The 23,251-nt window shown below is 44.1% G+C and overlaps 1 protein-coding gene across 9 annotated transcripts in view; it reads left to right on the top strand.

Moving 5' to 3' along the window:
* The window catches only part of RNF220 (ring finger protein 220), a 327,126-nt gene that overhangs the window by 186,961 nt on the left and 116,914 nt on the right, over nucleotides 1-23,251 (top strand). The gene's annotated exons all lie outside the window — the stretch shown is intronic.

Below are 23,251 nucleotides of genomic sequence, written 5' to 3'. Positions count from 1 at the left end.
CCTCCTGCACGGAGCGTGGGGCGCGCTGAAGCAGAGCGCCCCACACTTTGGGCAGACATCGGGCAGCCCCACAAGCTCGGGGGACAGCGGGGAGGCGCAGCGCCACCATCCCGCTGTTCCTCGACCTGGTTTGGAGGCTGGCGCTGGGGAGAAGCGCGCTTCCTCCCAGTGCCAGCCCCACAAGCTTGGGGGACAGTGGGGAGGTGCAGCGCCGCCATCCCGCTGTTCCTCGACCTGGTTTGGATTCCCCGACCTGGTTTGGGGGGGGGGAAATAAAGGGGGGAAATTTCCTTTATTTCCCCCCCAAAAAACTAGGTGCATCCTATGGGCCGGTGCGTCCTATGGGACAAAAAATACGGTAAGTTTGAGTGATTTAGTAAAAGGCTGGCTTTTCCAAGAGAGTCCTGTTCCTGTGAGCTGCAAAAGTGCTATTCAGCTTTTTCTAGTTTTTTGGGGGTGAGGGGGTGTGGGTGTCCTTTATTATCTATTGACGGCCTCTTTCCAACTGGCACTCAGGAACAGCAGATTTTGCAAGTTCTACATTCCTTCCCCTAAATTAAACCTTTGTTAGCTCTCTTGGAATGCTTATACAATTCTGTATTTGTTCACATGGAATCTGATGCCAAGACACTCCCCCAAAGAATCAATTTAAGTTGACTACTGCAAAGCATGGATAATAATTATAAAGAAGGGAACAATATTTTTATCCGTTCTGTGCATCACTTTACAAACCAGTTTCATGTCCCTTGTTACAGTAGTTGCATTTTCCTTGAACTATAGTAATGGGGATTGTTTAGGCTTCCTGACCTGATGTTGTTGGACTCCAGTGTTCAGGGATGATCGAAGCTGTAGTCCAGTAGCATCCAGAGGGCCACCAGTTCCCTGGGGTGACCAGAACTGTGCACAGTATTTCATAAATTTATATAGTCATTATGATAGTGGCAGCCTTATTTTCAGCCACTTTCATTATCCTAGGATGAAATTTGCTGAATTTTTTTTCCTGCCCCACACTGAGATGAGGATCCAGGTCAGGGACCCTATCATAATGGCTAGGCGGCATTAACATTGTGTGTGTGTGTGTGTGTGTGTGTGTGTGTATCCCGCTATTTGCATTAGAAGTAGAAATCCTATTTAATGGGTTTTACAACCACACAAGCCAATAAATAGCTACCTGTTACACAACTCAAAATTTTGATACATTATTCTGACTGAGTCACTGAGCTCTTCACCCTGATCCTCACCCACTTACACACTGCCATCAGTATGTGTACAGTGCTTTATATAAGTCCAAGAGGATAGGTGTACCTGCTTTGAAGCTCTCGCCATCTAAAATCACAAGCTGTTACATCCCATAACAGAGTGTTCCATACGTCTATGGTGAGCAGTGAGAGAGAGAGTTATATTTTTATTAGTTTATAAAGCCTGCAACATGTTCATTTAACTGCCTTCCCTCTAGCTCTTTGTATTATGTGAAAATGTATTTAACTTTTTCTGATTAATTTATTATTTTAAACATCTTCAATGTTCCTTTAGCTATGTCATTTGGATCATAATCATCGTTTTGGTAAAAGCCTCGAGCCGATCATTTCATTGCTGTTTTAAATGACTATGGTGCCTTTTTGTTTTTCGTTCAGCAAGAATATGAATAAGTGCTTTCGCAGATGAAATTAGTCGGCAGAAATGACTCGTTCTACCATCTCACTTGTAAAAATATATCCTCAAATAAGAGGAGTGTTGTGCATTGGGGGGGGTGCTGACTTTTTAAAATTACAAATGAATGTAACAAATCTATAAGTATTTACTCTGTGAAACGTTTGGTTTTGAATGAGCTGAGCAGTGTAAATCATTGCTGATTTACATATAGATTTGTGAGATGTGGATGCTTCATATCTCTTGGATCCCAAGCTGATCCCTCTCTGCTTAGTATAGGCAGCACAAGAGGCCAACCTTTGCGAAAGTTGTCGTCCCCCCCCCCCGGCACACCCACCCTCGGCAGCTATTGGGCACATTACGCACCTGATCCTCAGGAACAGGTCCAGTGACACAGCCCTACTCTCCTTTTTCCAGGGACAATAGCCCTACACATACGGTGATTATGGTTTTCTGACAAGTAGACTTGGTCTGTTCATGCTGGTACATCCAATGGTGTGTCCAAGAGACAGAGGTGGGGTCTACCCAGCTGGATCAGTATCTGATTCAGCTTCAGGTGCCTCCCCAGTTGCCAGGGAAATAGTGCTAATATGAGGCAGGGTAGGGGCCATTTCAGACAGCTCTCCCTCCTCTACTGAGATATCTAGCACTATCTCCTACGTAGGTGCCAACTACCTGAGGCCCTGGCTGCCCAAGCCCCCACCAATTTCAGTGCCAGGGCCATGCACGCTGAATGGCACCCACAGCCTTGGGCACTCACGGTTGCAGCACCAAATTGGCACTCCTGATCTCCTGACAGGCTACTCAGCTGCTCCCCAACACCAAGCTCAGCACTCTCATCCAAATCCTCCTTCCCTTCTGAACAATCATGCCATGGAGTCTCTACAGAGCTCAAGTAATAAAATTGTATAGTTTCCACTTTGTGCATGTATGAAGCTTTGTCTGAAGCATCCAGTGGAAGTCAGTGAGACAGTCAGATACTGAGTTCAGAGGGCCCTTCATTGGTAATAGTCACACTTGTCCTAGCACTGCTCTTACAAGGACAGCACCCTCATCCCACGTTTAATGATAGGAAATGGTAACTGCATCTATTCTCAGACTTGGTATATTGGTGAGCTGTCTGAATACTGTACGTAGATGTGTTTATTATCTGAATACTGTATCCTTTGCAGGGTCAAGATGAAATCTTCTCTTAGTGGAACAACACAGGCACAACTCTTTGTAGTCAAGCTCTCAAGACCACCAAAGGTTTCTTGGGACATGCTGTTGTTTGCTTAATCTCCCTTTGATACCCTCAAGGTTTAGGTGGTCCTTATTTTTATGGCTAGCACTTAACAATCTCCTGTTCACCTCCTGCTGATGAGACTTTCTCTCATGTCCATCTTGCTGGGACAATGTTTGAGGAGTTATTTATGTTAGCCTAGGAAGAAAGGCCCCTTGGGAGAATGGCAGGAGGTGAGTCTGACACAACGTCTCTGAATGGGAATGCATGGTAGGAATTGGAAGAGGAAAAGGGAGGGCTGCCAAATTATAGTCTCACTTTATGTCTAGCTCTGTGTCCAAACTTCAGTTTAGACAGTGGCATGAGGAACTTAGGATATTTCCAGATCAACACACACACACACACACACACACACACACACACGCCTTACAGTGACAAGTGAAAACCATTCAGGTTTACACCATTTTAGCTGGTGTCAAAAGAGTTATGAGGCCTTCAGATCTTTGCAAACTGAACTTATAACATAAAGCTAAGGCCTCTGCTTGGTACTACTGGCCAAGAATATCTGTGAACACCAAGCTACTGAATCAGTGTGTCTACAAGGATTAGAGGTGAAGGTGAGTCAACATGGCTTTTAGCTTGTTTTGCACCCTCTTTTAAGGACCAGCTCAGCAATTGAAAAATATCAGCTGTTGGACAGTCCAAACAACACTTGTTACTGTGGCATTGATCTAATCCCCTATTTGCAGTCTGAAGTGGTACGATTCAGGAAAGATTGTACCATGTCAAATTTCCCCCCAAAAGTATTAGATTCCTGTTTTTTAGTATCTGGGACGTAGGATATCCTTGCTTGGTTTCCAATGTCTTCTGCCCTTCAGGGATAAGTTTTACACTCATAGAATTGGATGATTGACTGTTGAGTGTCAACACCAACATTTAACATAGTTTGCCCCAAGTGAAAAGGAATGACATCAGCAGGTTTTAGAGGAAGTTGGAATCCTGAGGTAAAATCAGCTGCATTGTGAAGGTTAGTATAAGGAACATGTTGACTTATTTTGGACTGCTACCTCTACCATTTCAGTATCCTGATCTCCATTCCATGTAAAACAATGGCAGGCTCCATGCTCCACATGGGATGGGCTCTCCCAAAAGTTCCAGAGGTGCCTTTCTAAAGTCCCCTGCACAACCAAGTAATGAGTCTTTGTGAGACCTGGACACCCCAAAGTTTCCAGTTGTACACCAACACTGAGAAAGATGTGTGTGTTCAAAGCTCTGTGCTGGCCCTTTGCCCAGGAATATTCTCAGTTACCATTTCTGCCAAATGAATGTGCCACTTCAAAGAACCTGCCTAGACCCCCTGCCAATTAACAACAGAGCTGGTCTTTGTTAGCCACTAAAATAATATTTCCCATCCTGCAGAGAGAAGCAAACCAACAGCTCGATCAGGGAACCAGACTCAGCTAGTGGAGAGAATGATGCAGAGGGCCTCATGTATTGGGAATCTATGCAGGCAATCACAGCAAGCGGCTGTTGCCTGTTTTCACCACACTGAGGCTGAGCTGCAGTGTTATTCCAGTTTGCCAATGACACTTTCCAAAGCTCTTTATCCTCCCTTAGCTTTCCCCAGCCCCCACCCCACCCCCTTCCTGTTGTTCCTGTTCTCTCCAGTTATTGTCAATGCTGTAATAGAGCGATCAAAGTGCAATAAGCTAAACATGACCCATTAGCGGCGTCACAGGCATTTTTTGATTTTTTTAAAAAGAACGAAATCAAAGGCATTTATGTTTGCTTATTATGCACTTTAAACCCTGGCAATGTGATGTGATCAGAGAAGGAGAGAGAAATAAGAGAGATGCCCCCCCACGCACTCTGTCCCTCTGCCTGCCCTTCCCCCTCCCCTCATGTTGGTGCTCTCTGTGTTCATTAGTGGCCACAGCTGTGCGGCCGGCCAATTACTTGGAAATAATAAGTACATTTTGCAGTAAATTAAATATTAATTAGTGCTTGGCAGGTTGTTGTTTCTCCCCTTATTCCTGCACCACCCTCTGAAAAAAGAGGGGGAAAGAATCATTGGAGAATAAAGCATAAATTGTCCTGTTTGTGCTGACATGTCAATAACAGGGTGACAGAAAAGAGAGGTGGTGTTGTGTAGTGGTTAGAATTTCATAGACTAGGACCTGGGAGACCAGGGTTCAAATCCCCACTCAGCTATGAAGTTCAGTGGGTGACCTTGAGCCAGTCACTGTCTATCAGCCTAGACCAACTCACAGGGTTGTTGTGAGGATAAAATGAGAGAATCCTGTACACCAGTGTTTTTCAACCTTTTTTGGGCAAAGGTGCACTTGTTTCATGAAAAAAATCACGAGGCACACCACCACTGTGTGCGGAGAGGGAGATGTCAGAGCCCCGCTGCTCTCTATGGGGAATCGGATGAGAGCAGACCGCCTGTCCGCTCTCATCTGATCCCATCCGATCTGATCCCCACCCAGGACGGGTGGAAAATAGGGTGGACACAGTCCGGCGCCCGCCTAGTGGGCAAAAAAATGACTTTTTTTTTTTAAAAAAAAATCTTTTGAATTTTTCAATTTTTCCCACGGCACACCAGGCAACATCTCGCGGCACACTAGTGTGCCGCGGAACAGTGGTTGAAAAACACTTCTGTACACTGCCTGCAGCTGCTTGGAGCCAGTGGTGGCTGGCCCCCATTGCAACTAGTAGGGCAGAAAGCATGGAGCTCCAAACACTGGACAGATCCAGAGCCAGTGACAGACAGAGACAACTAATTCTAGCTCTGTCCCCTGCTAAGTTCTACAAGGGGCAGAACAGAGTCTCAGGAGGATGAGGCTGACATCAGTCCCCCCCCCCCCCCGCCTCAACTACTTGTAAGCAGGCAGGCAGGTTGGGCTGGCTGAGGGCAGACTGAGGTTCTTGGGGCAGTGCCCCATTGGCCCTAATGAACCAATCTCCACTGCTTGGAGGAAAAATGGGATACAAAAATAAGGGATCTACCCTGCTTTCAGTATGTATTTGAAGGAGGGGTCGGAGTCAGTAAGGGGCCTCACCTTTTTGCTTGGTTGTGTCTAAGGCAGAGAATCCTGTTCCTCAACTCGAAACCCACAGACTTAATCAGCCTCACTGTTTCTTCTCTCCTGGCCATCATTGCTACTGAATCCTTCCCCATTACTGTCACTGGCCACTGGCATCCCAGTCCCACCACCAGCCATTTTTCCCAGGGGCAGCAGAAGTGTTTGGGTAGGGCATCAGGAAGTGTAACTTTTCTTCCTATTATCTTGCAGTAGATGAGAGTCACTTTTTATTCTATTTTCTTTCCATTCCTTCTCTGCAGAGATTGTGATATGTTTTCATCTAGGACTGGCTGCATGGTTTCCAGTCTAGTCTTTGCTTCAGTGAGCTTCTCCTTTAGCAAAATACTGATTTGGGATGCAGTCCAGCCAGAGTTAAGCATTATAAGTTCCACTAACACAGTGGGGAAATTAAGCATGTGCTTTACATGCTTTGATTGAAATCAGTGGGATTTAAGCCCTTAAAAAAAAAAAAGATGACCAGTCTGTCTTCTTTAGTCTCTTCACTGATTAATTCATCTGCAATGGAAACGGTATGATACAAAGAGGAAGGAAATCCACAGACCATCCCCAACTCTTGATCCTTTTCTGTTCCCATTCAGCAAGTAAAAGTATCACTTTAGACAGAGTGGAAGAAGACTGGCTTTCTGTCACAAACTACAAGTGCAAAGCTTGAATCATTTGTACCTTTGAGCAGCCTTTCTTAACTGGTGTAGTGGTTCAGTCTACACTCTATTAACAGATCCATGAATGGAAATGAAATGGTGATTCAGGGGATGGCTGTTCCAATTAAAAGCCAGGCAGGCATTTTTACAAATATGTACCTAGTTTCACAATAACCAAGCTGGGTTCATGTTATGCCTTGCTTATGTTCAGATGCCAGTGAAAGCACAGCTGGCCAGTGTGAGGTTTCGGATTTTCAGTGTGTATCTTTTGTACTGGCTATCATTTATTTGTGTTTCATCTTGTGCAAGCTTCTCCTTCCCTGCTGAGAAGTGTGTAACGCCAGGGGCTCTTTGAAGACCTCTTCCTATAGGGGAGCCACCACCAGCATCCTCTTTAAACATCTGCCTTTTTTAAAACATAGCCTCCTTTGCTGCTAGTGTGTATATGTGTGTGTGTTATTGCAGCCAAATATTTAAATGTTTTTGTAGCGTTTTTGCTCAAAAATACTATATCACTGGTATTTGTATATATGGGTGACCAGGAATTGTAGAATTAGATGCTGGCTTTTTAACAAACGTAATCTGTATTGGTTCTTGCTTTATCAATGTCACACACTTCGCACAGTCAGATACAATAAGATCATCACATAGAGCCACAGAATTGAAAGGGACCCCGAGGGTCCTCTAGCCCAATCACCTGCGATGCAGGAACCTTTTGCTCAATGCCCATTGTAGTGCCCATCACTACAATAGGGGGTGAGAAGAGAGGGAGAGGGAAAGTAGAAACAGTGCTTGAATATTATAAGGACCATTAGGGAATCCAGTGTGTCTCTGTTGAGATGCAATGCTCTTCCTCTGGCTCACTGTCTGTGGAATGGAGAGCGGTCAGCTGCTGTCAGGTGTAGAGAAAAGGTTTTGTTCTTACCACAGTGTTTTAATAATATCCAACCATTCATTTATAAAGTAGAAGGTAAAATTAAGTTTGCTCATACTTGCATAATCTCATCCTGTATATTCTTTCAGTACAGCTCTGAGGCAGGGTGATCCAGTGCAGTTTTTTAAAAAATAGTTTGATAGCATAGTCATTTATATTTTCCATATTATAGTACAATTGAGGCAGAGGAAAGTTTGTCAGAACATTTAGGAGTATTGCAGGACTCAGAATAAAAAAGATTTAAAATGTGCTGCAGTGGTTAGAGTGACTAACTAGGACCAGGGAGACCCAGAATTCAAGCCCAGCTGAGCTGTGAAGCTAACTGGGTGAACTTGGGCCACTCACTATTTGTCCACTTAGCTTACTTCACAGAGTAATTGAGAAAATAAAATGGCAGGGGAAATATATAGTGCTCTGGGGATTTTGGAGAAACAGCAAGACAAATTAAACAGATTTTGTTTCAGAGAAGACAAAATATTTGGAGCAATTGAGCTTAAATCCTTCCTTCCTTGTTTGTTTGTTGGCTTCCTTCCTTCCTTCCTTCCTCACTGCTTCACCCCTCTTCTTTTTTAAAAATTTTGGTTCCCTACTGTGCTGCCCCCTGCTCCTGCCCTGTCTGTGAGCTTTCTAAATTCACTGAGGTCTTCCTCAAGGTGAAATGAAGGCGTCTGGTTGTGTTTGGTGGTGCAAGAGGGGGCAGCCTGGCGATATGGCCTGATCTTGTGATTAAACAAAGGGATTCAGCCAACATGTGTAAAATTAAGTGATCAAGAGTTGATTACAGAGTGCATTGATTGTGTACTGATGGATTAAACGGAGTCGTGCTCAGGATGTGATTTTCCAAGCTGGAGAGAGAGTGCGAGCAATTGACGTGCCGGCCAGAAGGACCTACCTTCTCTTGAGCTCTGCCTTTTCTACATTCTCCGGATAAATCTGCAGAGAGGCCTCTGGAATTATAATCGATTATCCATTTCTCAAAGTCACTTAGGGGCCCTGAGCTACAAGCTAAAGTGCCGGCACTGCGAAGAAGCATTGGGTATGCGCCGGCATGAGCGGATGCCGACGCGAGAGGGATATGTGGCGTTGACCCTGCCTGCTGCAAGCTGATGAATCTATTTTCTTGTAGGAAATAGTTTTGACAGTTCAATATCTGTGTTTTCAGTATGTGTGCTTTACCCTCCCCCTTGTCTCACCAAGCTAGTGGGAGGAGGGAGGGCAATGCTGCGGGAAAGGAATGGAGAAGAAAGAGTGGAGGGCTCTGCCCCGTCACTGCTTCAAATTATAGGCATCTCAGTATATCACCAACCTAGCAAGTTGCCCTCTAAGTCAAGGACAAGTGCTGCCTAAAAGGTTGTTTTGTGGGAAAGAACTGGAGCTGCTGCCTTGTGCAAGATGGTTCCTGAGTGTCACACCTACAAAGAAATGGAACTAAAATAAAAATAATAATAAGTGGCTCCTATCTCACGATGTTCTTTGCATGAACTTTATGCAGGGAACACTGTGTTAGAACATTTAATGCTACAAGCATAAGGGTATATAGCCTTCCACAAGTTTATAAATATCCCCAGCTAAGGGAAAAATAGAAACTCTGATGGAACTGGGAGTCATTATATTGGGGACTGGCTGGTGCTGCCCTCTGAAACACCCGGTTCTATTGGTATTAGAGATGGAGTGCAAACCAGGAAGGAATAGGGATTGTGTATACTCTGTAGTTGGAAAACTACAGAGCTGTAGGCTGTCACCCATTTGTGCCACATCCATTCTAGAAATGAGCATGTAGAATTGTAGCCACTACACAGGTTTTGGGTTTTTGTCTTGAGGTACCCTATGTTCCTCTCATCCTGTCTGGTGGTGGGATTGGGCTACAAAGCGATCTTGATTCTGTTTCCTCCAGATTGCTAGTCCATGTAGTCTTTATAATGCTTTCTCCTTTTCAGAGGATGTAGGCCATGTTGACCATTCATGAGCTTTTCATTCCTTACTTGTCAGATCTATATATTTTAGTTCAAAAGCCTGAAACGCACATTTAGAACTAGAGGGAGCTAGTTAGTTCCTCCAGTTGCTCCACTATTGTTGTTCCCAGGGTATTCCTCTAAAACAGTTAGATATGGACTGTGTGTAGGATATTTTAGTTTCCACTTCTTTAAATAGTGTGAAAATTTCTGCCATCGTTGACTAGAAAAACATGAGTCAGTAACTTTGGCCAATAGGTGTTGTTTTTTTTAGCTAGACCCCTGACCATGGAGATACTTGGAGTTTTAGCATACCTTGTGTATACAGAATACTCAAGGGCTATTAGACTAGTAAGAGTGAGACCAAATATATTTGTAAACCCTACATTTGAACACAATTTAAAGAGGAGATGAGTTTGCCTTTTCCAGATCTATAGTGTGGTCCCATCTGGAATGCTGTGTACAGTTCTGATCACCCTATTTCAAAGAGGATGCTGTAGAGTTGGAAAAGATATAGAACAGGGCAACCATAGTGACCAAGGGATTGAAGAATCATCTCACCAGGAAAGGTGTAAGTGTGGGACTTCCTAGTTTGGGAAGAGGGGAGATGATGATCGGGAGACGATAGAGGTTTATAATAGTAGGTATACTGCAGATTTCAAGATTATCAAATGAAATTGATTGGCAGTAGACTCAAGATAGACAAAATAAAGAACTTCTTCATACAATGTATGTGATGGCCACTAGCTTAGATGCTTTTAAAAGGGGATTATACTAATTCATGGAGGATAAAGCTATATAAATGCCCACCAGTCATAATGGTTGTCTTACCTCCAAAATCAGAGGTAGTATGCCTCTGAGTACCATTTGCTAGGGATCAGCAGCAGTTGTGGGCCATTGTTTTCCTGCCCTGGCTATTGGCTTCTTCGAAGCATCTAGTTGGCTACCATGTAGAAACAGAATGTTTGGATAGAACGACCTTTGCTGGGATCCAGCAGGGCTCTCCTTAGCCAAGAGAAAGTAATTTCTGGCATGGTGTTTGAGGACTCCTGTGCTACTATTGTACAACATACAACTAGCTCTCATAACACCTGTCTCTGCACCATAAGCCCTACCTAGTCAAACTATTCAAGTCAGGAGGGGTGGGTGGGGAGGTGCCCCTCACAAGCAGAAGGCTACATTTAAATCCATGGCTATTGCATAGTCATGCATTTTTGCCTTCCTTTAACATTTGAGTTAGTGGTAGTTTTAAGCTTATTTACATAATCAGGAGGGCCAGAGATTTGCAACAATTGTTCTATGCAAGTTGAGGAAGTGTAAATGCTAAAATAAAAGCATATGCTCATGAAGATATTGGTCCCACACCAGCTGCTGCTGTTTCAGTGGCTTGATCCATCTGATTGTTGCCCACATCTGCGCTCCCCTCCTGTACTTGTCCCTGATCTCGGTTAGCTTCTGAGGACACAGGCAGAACTTACGTATTTAACTGTCCCTCTTGCCAATACTCACATAAATCTTCTGAATAAGATGCTAGAAAAATCTTAGCTGCACCAGAGACCACACCCATGAACCTTCCAGCTTCAGCTCAACATCCAGCATCCACTGACAACAAAAGGTATGGATTGGCCTTACTACACATTTACCCAAACCATGAGAGTACAGAATCTGTGATCGGATCTCCTTTTTCTTTTAATTTAAATATATGCCCTTTCCTACACCAAAAGATGCTCAAAGTTGTGTACAAGTAAAGGAAAATATTTGGAGGAGGGGGAATTAAATTAAAGCAAGTATGAACAGTAAATATGAAGAAGAAAATAGCTTGTCCACATACATTTCTTTTAATGGGGCTAGGGGAAATTTTAATCAGAAAAACTGTGCTGGGGGAAAGGGTTAAGCCCATGGGTCCAATCCAATATCCATCTCTTCCCACTGCAGCTTCTGTTTGCTGAAATTTAAAGAGGTGGGAGGTCTGATCTACTTTGGCCAGGGGTAGGAAACTTTTTTCAGCCCAACGACCACATTCCCTTCTGGGCAACCTTCTGAGTACCACATGACAGTGGTGGGAGGGGCCAGGCAGCAAATGTAAATTTTGCCTTTATACGGTAGCAGGAGGCATTATCAAAGTTCAAGGATCCCTCCTAGCCAGGCAAAAAACACTCCTGGTGCAAAGCAGGGCCAGTGAAGGATGTGTCCTGGGGAGAGTTTTGTGGGTTAGATAGAGAGGCCTGAGTTTCCCCTCCTCTGACTGAGGCCCATTGATAGTCTGTAGAGGCCACAATTCACTTAGGGATGGAAGACAGTTTCAAAAACTAGCATGCACAAACATACATACATACATACAGACTCTCACACACAAACACCCCCCTTCCCCCAAAAAATATGTATATGATGCACTCACAAACTCTAAATCAGCAAGTGCATGGAGGAGGTCAAAGAATTGACTAACAGTTGAGCCTCGTGCTTCAAGAGCTCCTAAATCTCTGACATAAACACAAAGTGAATTATGTAAAATGGATTCTTTTAAGATTGCTCCATTCCATGTATACTGTTCTCTGATGCAGTTTGACACTGCTTACTCTAAAGAGACAGGATCTTGAAGAAGATAGACAAGTCATTTGATCAAATCTGGCAGTTGCTCTTTTCTTATGATCACTCCTTTGCCTAGTAGCAGAAAACTTCTAACTTCATACAAAGGAACTGTAACAACTGTCTACTAAATCCTACAAGCTTAGTAATACACATAGCAGCCAAGCAGAGCAAGGCCAGTTGATTACTAGTGTTCTGGAGCAGCATTCCCCAACCCTGCATCCCCAGATGTTGTTGGACTACAACTCCCATCATCCTTAGCCAGCAGTGCCAGTGGTCAGGGGTGATTAGAGTTGTAATTCAACAATATTTGGAGATTCACAGGTCCCCCATCCCCACTGTAGAGGAATCCTCACCCAGTTCTTGCTCCCATAACCTCACCTAGTTCTCATGGCAATTGATCATCATCATTACTCTGGATTCTCTTGTATTTGTATTTCTGCAGTTTCTGTGAATCATCTAGTAGCCAGCTGTACCAAAGACCGTGCTTATGTACCCTCCCCTTTGTCAGGGCAGAATCTATCTTACAAAAGCAAAACTCCATGTTACACCATCAGAAACAGTTCAGGCTGGTTAGGAAGGAAGCTGGTGTTTCATTTCATCTGTGGATGTACTTATCATTGTTCTTATTTTTGAGTACCTCTTGCAAAGTGATCATTAGCTTGAATAAAAAATAAATGACTGGGGCATGCATATAAAAGTTATGTGTGGTGATCCATTATGACTCAGTCAGGTGTTTGTTAGAAACTGAGTGTGAGACCAAGGATCAAAGCAGCTTCTAATGATTTAGAACTAAAGTCAAATTTTCTCATGAACAGGCTGCTCCCCAGCATGGAAGGAGTGGTCTGGTGGCTTCCTTTAAAGCTTCCCCCACCCCCTTTAATTATTATTTTATTGAATAAGCTTATAACATCTTCCACAATACTAACATAAATGCACCAGTAACCTAGTAAAAGGAAAGTGAAGCCTGGAAAGGGGAGGGGACAGTTAAAGGAAATACTAAGAAAGTTATACATAGGAGGTCATCATATCATCAAGTGAAGCACCTATACAAGCCAGTCAATATATAAATTTAGCATTATTTATATCCCTTGCCCCAGACACTAGGCAAAGGTCTCTGTATATGCTGACCATATCTGCCTTCCTTTGAAGCTTGGATTTCTTCAGATTGACCATAGGAAATGACATAGAATGAGGTGACAAGTGTGGAAAGTTTAGTGTCAGTGAATCTAGGTATGTTACTAGTTTTCCATTCTTTCTCTGCTGGGATGAGGGCAACACTTTCCCTCCATTGCTCATGGAGCTGGCTGCCCAGGTGGGCTTAGGGAATGAAGAGCTCAGGAAGGACAGACTGGTGTGTGTGGCTCTTTCTTTCAGATCTCTGCCACGGTGTCTTCTTTCTTTCTTCCTTCTCATCGAGAATTCATTGTCTTGTCAGCCTCTAGTTAGCTGGCGTGCGTGCGAATCATAAATTACACAGCCTGGGCCTCTACTAGGCTTCAGCACAGACAAAAAAATTGCACTCCATCACTGTGTCGCCCAGCTTTTAGCGGTATTGATCAACGCAGCCCCCTCCCCCCCTTTCATTTTAACCGAGCTGGTTAAGTGCAGTATCTTATTTTGTGCTGGGACAAATGAAAAGAATATTAGCAGGGGTTGAAATATATCTCTTTTTTATCTCTCTGCTACTTTTTTATTGAATCTCTCTGAGTAGGTGGCTTTCCGCAGGATGACAGCCTCCTGACAGGCCCCTCATTAGAGACTAGACAGTAATTGTGATGCATTTCCCTGCACGGCCTTTTCACTTCTTTCCCCTTCCCCCCTTCCTCCTCTCTCCCTTTCTCCTGATTTGTAAAGTGATTGGATGTACAGACTCGCTCAGTTTCTTAAATTATTGCCCAGCTCAATCCATCTTCCTCTTGCTGAGGATGGGCAGCTGTGGGCTTAGAATCAGGAGCTGGAGACTCAGCTCCTTGTGGCAGAAATAGAGAGCTGACCACTCCTGGACATGGAATATTGGGCTGGAGGGGCCATGGAGTTGGCACTGTTCAGCAGAAGCACAGACCTCTGCTGTCTGAACTCACTGGGTACCATACCTGTGACTGTAATCCTGGCAAACTTGTGCTCTTCCTTATCTCTACATAAGCCTCAGTGAGCGTGGAACTAAGCTTTAAACTAGGGTGGAACTAAGCCTTCAGTTAAACTCCCCCTTCTCTCCAACCTCTAGTTCAACTCACCCTGTATCCTGACATCATTAAACGGTGTGATTCTCCTCCACACTTGTGGCAAGACATACAGTAAGTTGTACTAGGCATTGTCAAGGGGAACCTGCCACTTTCAGAAGTAGCGCTGTGTGTCTTGTAATGCTTAGATCCACCCTCCCTAAGGTCCTGACTATTTAAATGTTGTAGTAGATGTTTTCTCAGGACTTGAGGAAACAAAAGATGTGATTCCTAAAATGCTCCAAAGTAGTAGGCAGTTTTTCATACACGGTTCAAATAAGCAGTTAAACAAATGGCGAATCTTTCTGGATTTTTTTTGGGGGGGTGAGGGGGTCGTTCTGTTTGAGAATTTAGAAGCAGGGAAGTGTAGCGTTTGAAGGGGACCTGAGGGTTATTTAGTCCAACCCCCTGCAATGCAAGAATCTTAGCTAAAGCATCCATGGCAGATGGCCATTAAACCTCTGCTTAAACACATCCAATAAAGAAGAGGACACCACCTTCCGATGGAGTTGGTTCCACTGTTGAACAGCTCTTACTGTCAGAGAATTCTTCCAGATGTTTAGTCTGAATTTCCTTTTTTGTAACTTGAAACCATTGCCTTGAGTCCTACCCCCAAGAGCAGGAGAAAACAAGCTTTCCCCATCTTCCATGTGACAGCCCTTTAGACATCTGAATATTGTTATCTCCTCTCCTCTTCACTCTCCTCTTATCCAGGCTAAACATACCCAACTCCCTCAATTGTTCCTCATAAAACTTGGTTTCCAGACGCTTTATCATCTTGTCAGGGACTGGCAGGGCTCTGAAGTGTGTGTGGTGGAGGCAGCGGTCAAGGGGAGTGACCCAGGAAAGGGGACCAGTGACATATGGGGTTTGACGCTGCCCACAAGGCAGGACCTGGGGCAGGGGGAAGAGGGAGAGTCAGGGCAGTCCAAGATGGAGGAAAAGACTGTTCAGGTGACAGACGGGTCAGTAGATTCCTCACCTTCCTCTGCCCCACTGTCTCCTCGAACAGTGACAACTTCTGTGCAGGAGGCGTCTCAGGTTGTGGGTGCACAACCTGTCAGGGGAGGGTACATAAGCTGGCAGGGAGGAGGGGTCTCACTGTTGCCGCACCTGATCCACAGGGTATAGAATTGTGTGGGACAATTGCTTAGTGGCTAGAGGCGTGTGTGCATCTGCATCTGGAGCACAACGAGAGTTGTTGTAAATCACAGTCACAGGAATTGGGTGGGTACCAGAATCCCATTTTTAAGATGTCATATTATGGGGAAAAGAGTAAGGGGGCTTTGGTGAAATCCACAAGCCCCACTCCCTGCTCCCACCAATTTTAGCCAAATCACAATGTGTTTCCCCTGCAGTCTTCTAAATCTGTGGCTAAGAAGGACATCACAAAAGTTAAGGGGGCTGGGCCCCGTCTCACCCACTGTAATCCAAGCAGTGGATTTTCTCACTGGTTTGTGCTGTCTAGGGTTAAGTTCTCTGCTGGTACTTTAATTATATGGCTGGGGTAGGCTGAAATCTGAGTGATACAGACTTAATGTATGGAAGATCCTGTTTTAGGGTTAGAGTTACTGAGGTTACTGTTCAAGGCTTTTGTGTCCATTTCTCTCTTTGGATTTTATGATGTACTCAAGGCCAGGCAAGGTCAGTCAAACACTGTTTTTGCGTATTCTGCATTTGCCCTTTTCCTGCTGACCCTTGTCTCCTGCCTTGCTTTGGATAGTATAAACTGCCATTGCCCATATGAGGAAAAGAAGGGAAAGGGATGGCACTTAAAAGGCAGAAAAAAACTAAAGTAAGCCATTTGTTGAGGTGTGTACTTGTGTCCAGCGGGACGAACAAAAAAAACCTCTCAGACCTGTGCCTAGAAAACATGAAACAGAATAAAACATGGACCAAACAGAAGTGTGGATGTGCCCGTAGTTGCATAAATCTATTCTGAACTTCTATCAGAAAGCATGACCAGACTGTGATATAAGTTGTCTAGGGAAGTTACAGAAGCAACGTCACTTTTCTGTCTTAAGTTTCTACGGGTTTCTGCCTTAGAGAGCCTTTGTGGTTCCTTCCCACTTGATACATCAGTATGCAATGGTATTTAAGTGTACTATGCGATAACTAATTTGTTTTGACTAGCAATCTGTCTTGCACATCTTTACATCGGCTAAATTTGATCTCCCCCTGAGTCTGCATCCCTGTGCTCTTTTGGATGCATTATTTTGACACCTGAACAAATTCCTCTTAATTGTCATGTAATTATCATCCTCGGGAGACAGTGACTGCTGTGCACAAGAAGTTCAGTGTCCTCTTTGGTGCCAAACAAGAAATTGCTAAAAGAAGAAGGTACAAGAGAACTCAGAAGAAACTTGAACTGCTATCAGTAGCCTGAACAATTCAGCTTGCCTTATAGGGACTGGGTGTTTGGGCAAGTTTGTCAGATCCCTAGGGGAAAACGTCATTAAAGGGTTGGCTCTAAATGCTTAGAATAAAAACAAACAAGCAAACTGTATATGAGTGCCTCCTTACAGCCATGAGCTGGCAGTGTTTCTGGGTGCAGAAGCATCATTTGGTTGCTCCAAAGCTAATGTGGACCCTCCTTAGAATGATTGTTTTCTGAGCTGGAGGGAGAGGCAGCTTGTCACGCAGATACCTGCTATCAGCCCAGGAATAACAGCAGGCCCATCACCAAGGGAAGAATAATCCCCACAGAACCTTCAGGAGCTTGATTACAGACCCTGAGGCTGTGTCAGCATTTCTATTATGTTTCTGCCACTAGGCTTCTTCGCAGCCTGTCAGGCAACAGGTCTCTGGTATGGGGAGAGGGCTGCTCATTTATTCTGGGGCGTTTCAGAGTAAATGATTTGGGTAGATTTGTTAGGTCAGACACATGTTTATGAAATGTGAGAGAGCGAGAGTGAAATTGCTTTGCTTTGCTTTGCTGTTTGGCTGGAAAGCAGCCTTTGTTGCTGAAAATTAAGGGTGTGTTGTCACAAAGCGTTGGCTATCAGATTGCTTCCATGCAAAGCATCTACGAATCTGTTTGCATCCTGGAGCATGTTGCCCTTATCCTGGGGCATTGTCTTTCAGGCTCTGTGTAAACATGGCAGACTACTGTGGTGTTGGGGAGCATCTCCACACCTACTATAACTCACAGATGCCCACAGAGGGGCAAACACAGTAAGAGTGTCTGCAGCGCTGCTTCTTTGAGTTTGTGTAGAAGTGGCAGGAAGTGTGTGTGGGGGGGGAAGCAAGCTGTAAAATATTTGCACCTTAAAATTAGAGAAGCCGGGACACTGTTAATGCAGTCATTCAGACCCAAGCAGTGTGATGAAATATTTGCCCCGATTTGCAATATAGATTCTCAGGTATTGCTTCAACAGGGAGACATAGTTCAATGTGCATTTGCTTGGCGTAGTTGTGCATGTTTGTGAAGCCCCATCATGCACAACCATACTGGATTAAAAAAAAGTAGTGCAGCCAACGCCTTAGTTTGCATATAGGAATCCTTTCTTCTTTTTTCCCTTTGCTAAAAATATATTTTATTGATTTTCTGAGCTGAGTACTGAACATAAAAAGGATAAACAGTTATCTAGACAGAATACAGAGCTTAGTTAATGAAGAAAATAAGTATCAGCTGAAATTTGTAGTCACTTATATTCTAATATAGGCAGTCAAATAAAGGTGTCGCTCCATAGTGTTCCATGTGATGATGGTGGAGGGAAACCATACTCAATTGATTTTACAAAGTCAATGCAAGCATACCATATTGTATAGAAGGTGTTCACTTTCACCCTGGTGTGACGTTCCGTTTGCAAAATGGTTAATTTTGCCATAAGGGTGATGTCCCATACTTCTGAGAACCAAGCTTCAAAAAGGTTTGTATCTAGAGTCTTCCAGTATGTTGCTGTCACTAATTTAGCTGCTGCTAATAACAGCAGAGTTAAGATCGTTATTGGCTGTATCTTGGTTTTGTGAGGAATCCTCTTTATATAGATATTGGTTAGAAAACAACTACAACAAACCCCTTTCCACTTCATAGCTATGCACTGTCCCCCATACAGCCATATTTTGTATTATTATGCCTTACCTGTTTAGCATGATTATTTAAATGTCTAAAATTCCAAGAATACTCAGATGCATCCTATGTATATTCAGAAAGCAGTCTGTACTGTATACACACAGTAAATTTTCAAAATGCTTATTCTACAGTTGTCCCACAAAAGTGGTGGTGACATCTCTGGAATACTTCTGGAATAAACTCATTTTTTTATTCCAGTTTGGGGCATTACTACAAGTATCCCCTCCAGCCTTTTGTGAAGAGATGTTTTATTGTTATGACATCTACACAATGTGCTTGTACCTTAATTTGGCAGCAATTTTGGCTACATCTAACAACAGAAAGGATGAAAAAGCCACTGGGGACAGGAAATTGAACCGCTGCAGACCCATTGGCCCTGCAAATGTCTTCATATAACCTGAGACAATTCTAGGCACATTCATACATGCAGAGGTTCCTCCTGGCTAAGTGATAAAGTTGCTCAGTTCTCAGTGATGCAACCACCATGCCTCCTTCTTCACAGGCTGCCAGCAGGTGTGTTCTTGTTGTCCAGACAGACCCACCTAAGGCTGTGATGTGTGAAGGGATTTCACAGAGCTGCTCTTGTGGTTTCTGTGTTGAAGTACCAACCCCCCTCTGCCCCGCTTTCAGGACAGGAAATATTCAGTTTCAAACACTTAGAACGAAGCATTTATTTGGAGCCCAGGGGAGTCTGCACACACAGGAGAGGGACGTGGCTGGCCCTTTTCATCTTTGCAGTGTTAGCAAGCCAAGGGCTGCAGGGGAGAGAACAGCCGTGCCAAGGAGGGTAAACACTGGAGATGAACCCTGCTGAGTTACAAGGGGCCAAAGGGAAGGGAAGGACAGGCAGGGAGGCCAAGCAAACACAAACACAGCTGCCAAAAACAAAGCTTGAAAGGGGCCATTTGAAGCCTGCAGCCTTGGCTGAAATATGGGGGCGTGGGAGCTCCTGGCACAATGGCATACTCAGACTTGGCACAGACCGAGTAGTGTGGTTGGTTGCTTGGCACCACACTCTCAGCTGCCTTCTTGTTTCCTTCAACAGGCGTAAGAAACAGAAAACTGTACCTGGTGGGTTCTGCGGGAGGTGCCTCTGTAAGGAGCAGATGTTATCTTGGGTGCTGGTTGACTCACAGTGCTAAAGTCACTCTGGCAACCCTCTGGATGAAATGATTTCAGGTGTACCCTTGAAATGGGTCCTTTTTCCTACAGTGAGTCTGCAATCTCTCCCTCCCAGTGTCACATAAATTAAGTGATCTGAAAAGTCCATTTCAATCTTAGGCCAGCAAAAGATGGGCACCCATAGGGGTTACTAATATAGTAACTAGTTTTGTTTCTATGCCGCCCTCTGCTGGCGATCAGATGATCAGCATGCGTGACTGTAGTTTTTGGTTTCGTATTTTAATTTTTTTAAACAGCTGAGAATGTGTGTGGGGTTTTCTTACAAGCGATTTAAAATCATTTTTTCCCCTGCCAAAACAAGGAAAATAATGAAGAAATTACCACCAGAAAAAGATGGGACAGAAACCCCATTAAAGTTGAAGAGCATTGAGTTGATTGTCCTTTCGTGGCTCTGGGTCACATCTAGTGGTGATGGACAGAGAAGCAGCTCCAAGGAGCATTTCATGCTCTTGCTGTGCTGTGGGAAGGGGACAGCGAGATCACCCTGCATGTTTACCCATCCAACCATGCAGACTGCAGCAGGGATCCAGCAGGATTTCCCGTTTGCTCAGAGGCTGCCTGTTTGTTTTAGGAGGGAGGTCTCAGACACTAGCATTGTTACACTAATGGGACTATAGTTATAAATAGCAGCCAGTGGGGGACCTTCTGGGGTTATTTTGGACTTTGACCACACAAAAGTGGAAAGGCTCCAAGAGGAAGCTGGGGTTGCTCACCCTCCCAGTCAATGTGAGAGAATTGTTTAGGTCTGGCTATTATTGAAAAGCAGCAGCACTCTGGGTGTGATGGAGCAACAGTGAGCACTGCAAAACAGGCCAGTTGTTCTCCTTCTGATCCATAGCAGGGCTTACAGCAGGGGTGATGGTAGAAAGGACCAGCAATCTGTCTCTGTTCTGGAAGATGAGTTTAACAATGGCTGAATAAGAATAATCTGAATAATTTGCTGGCATGAACTGCAGCATATTTATTACATTTATGCCCCCTCCAAGGAGCTCAAGGTGGCATACATGGCTCTTCTCCCTCCCTATTTTATCCTCACAGCAACCATGTGGGGCAGGATAGACTAAGAGTGAGTGACTGGCCCAAGGTCATCCAGTGAGCTTCATGGCTGAGTGGCCATTTGAAGCCTGGTCTCCCAGGTCTTAGTCCCTCCCTCTAACCACTACACCACCCTGTTTGTTTGTTTGCTTATGTACATATTCAGTCTAAAGTGAGTGTCACTGGACAAATCAAGATGGCATGTAGCCGGGGTGTCTTATGGGCAATGCACTTTTTAGCATGTTAGTATGCAATATTAAAAACAACATATTGAGTTCCTTGAAAAGGAGAGGGGGAGAGGCAGAGGAACCAGGGGCCTACAAAAAAGACCTGGGACTCAGGTTCTTTGGGCTACCTCATAACAGCACCCCTTCACTCCATCCTGATATAAGACTACTCCCCTCCACCCCCCTGAACTCTGATAATTCAAACACCGTTTGCAGCTTTAGTTATAAAAGGGAATGATGGTGTGGTAGTTTACAGCCGGGGGAGAAGAAGCCTTGAGTAAGGTGCCCTCAGTTCAATGCCCTCAATATGCATAGAGAGAAATAAAACCCTAATTCCCATAAAGGGTTCTGTGGTGCACTTAGTGAGTGTATTATATAGTGAGGACATTGCTGGTGAAAGACATCTCCCCTGAAGCATGGCCTTGTGCATAATTTGAAGGCAAGGATGAGTCAAGGTTATTTCCAAACTTGTTTCAGTCCTGTTAAAGCGCCTCCCCCCTACACCTGTTTATGTAGCCCCGGCAAAGTGCTTGTGCCAACATTTTCTCCTTTGGGAGGTCTATTCCTTTCAAGGGGATTCATTTAACTGGGCTGTGCTTTTTGCTTGGGGCCATAAAATGGCACCTTTTGGCTTTTGATTGGAAGGCCATATTGCACGCAGCCTGCTTTATGGCGCATTACTGCCTCTCGCGCGGATTTAACCAATTTGATCCATGTCTAATACATAAATAAATAATCCAGCAGGAACGCTTCACATTAGATGACAATAGGAAACTATAAAGCATGCTTCCCTTCACGGCAGCCATCAGATCTGGGTGTGCTACGCCCTCTGACGACCAGAGCAGCTATCACAGCTATGGAGCTCGTGCTTGCAGCCCTGCAACTATCTAATAATGTCTTTGGTCACTTGGTTGTTTGCCTTTAAAAAATATTTATACGTTAGCAGGGTGCTGCGTTTTCTAATGCAGAGTGTAGTAACATCTCTGAGCAGGGAAAGAAACTAGCTGTAGAACATAGAAAACCAAACTGTTGCCGGCTTCTCAACAAAATTCAGTTGTGCTGTAATAGGCCATGGAGGTCTTTCTGAGGCGATTCAAATGGTACAGAAATCATTGTCCCTGCTAGTTCAGAGCTCCCAGTATCTTTTGAGGTTGTGACTGGTTGAATTTGTACCAGAAGAAGAAGCCGAATAGGGTTGGTATAATTTCTAGTGCTAATAAATCACATTTCATCACAATCATTTATTTGTATGTCGCCTTTCTACAGTTAAACTCAAGGTGGCTTACAACATCAAAAGATTTACATAATTACAAAAATATAACAAAACTTAAATTCTAAGCAATAAATGAAAACATCCTAATACATATATAATAAAATAAACAATCTCTACATAATTCATAATAAGGTCTAACAGTAAAGAGACAAAAGCATTATTCTGTACCAGTAACAGCATTTCCAAAATGAAATCTTGACTCCAGCAAAAACTCTCCATCCTGATAGATGGAGGCATCTTGAGCAGCAGCCCTGCAGGATTCACAGCTAAGATGGTCTCTGACCATTTTAGTAGCAACAGCTGTTTCTGTGGCTGGAGTCAGTCAGCGACCCACCCTCCCAGGCCAGGTAGAAACAGGCCAGCAAAGCAGGGAGCAGGTCTTGCAGGACTCACAGCAAAGATGCTCTTCTGCTTGGGAGACCTTCAAAAATACCCGTATATTTCTTAGGTTTTCAGTATCCCTCCTGTTCATCAACACACACACACACGTGACAAACCATTCAAGGAAGTTGCTTGTCTTTTCTGAATCATCTCAAGCTTACAAGGAGCCGTGTATATCCAGTTTCTCCCCTGAAAGTTTGTTTACATGGCTTGAGTGCTAACTTGAGTGGTAGAAGTGCTTTAGTTCTGCTCGTGAAAGGTTACTATGACTTAATCTTTACTTGCACTTTTGATAGAAGTCTATTTTAAAACCACATTGTTTCTGCCTCTGCTTAGTGCCTTCTGAGGTTGTTCCAACCAGAGAAATCAATGGCATGGTTCCTAGCAGGGCGATTGGGGACAAAGAGTTAGAATATTGATACTGAGTAAAATATACTGTTGTAAGACTCTCTCACTTTTAAGGCCGTTTCATGCAAAATGAATTTCCTTCATGGATATAATTCCCATGTAAGAAAACTGGGTGTGTGCCCAAGGACCCCATTATAGAAATACATTGTGTACTCTCAACAGTTCTGTAAGGAAGTGATATTTATGTAAGCAAATAGGCTGGGGAGCCTGTGTAGAGGTAACGTTAGAAAAGTGCAAATATGTTATTGCTGCCATTTCAAGCAGTGGTAAGCAGCAGTCATAGTCAGTCAGTCTGTATGTCTGTCTCTCTGTCTCATGGTAGTAGGAGGTGGGGCATCTTGCTTCTTGGCCGATGG

Source organism: Podarcis vaucheri (genome assembly GCF_965113315.1).
Source record: "Podarcis vaucheri genome assembly, chromosome: 6".
NCBI classification, from domain to species: Eukaryota; Metazoa; Chordata; class Lepidosauria; order Squamata; family Lacertidae; genus Podarcis; species Podarcis vaucheri.
This window is presented reverse-complemented; position numbering and strand designations above follow the sequence as displayed.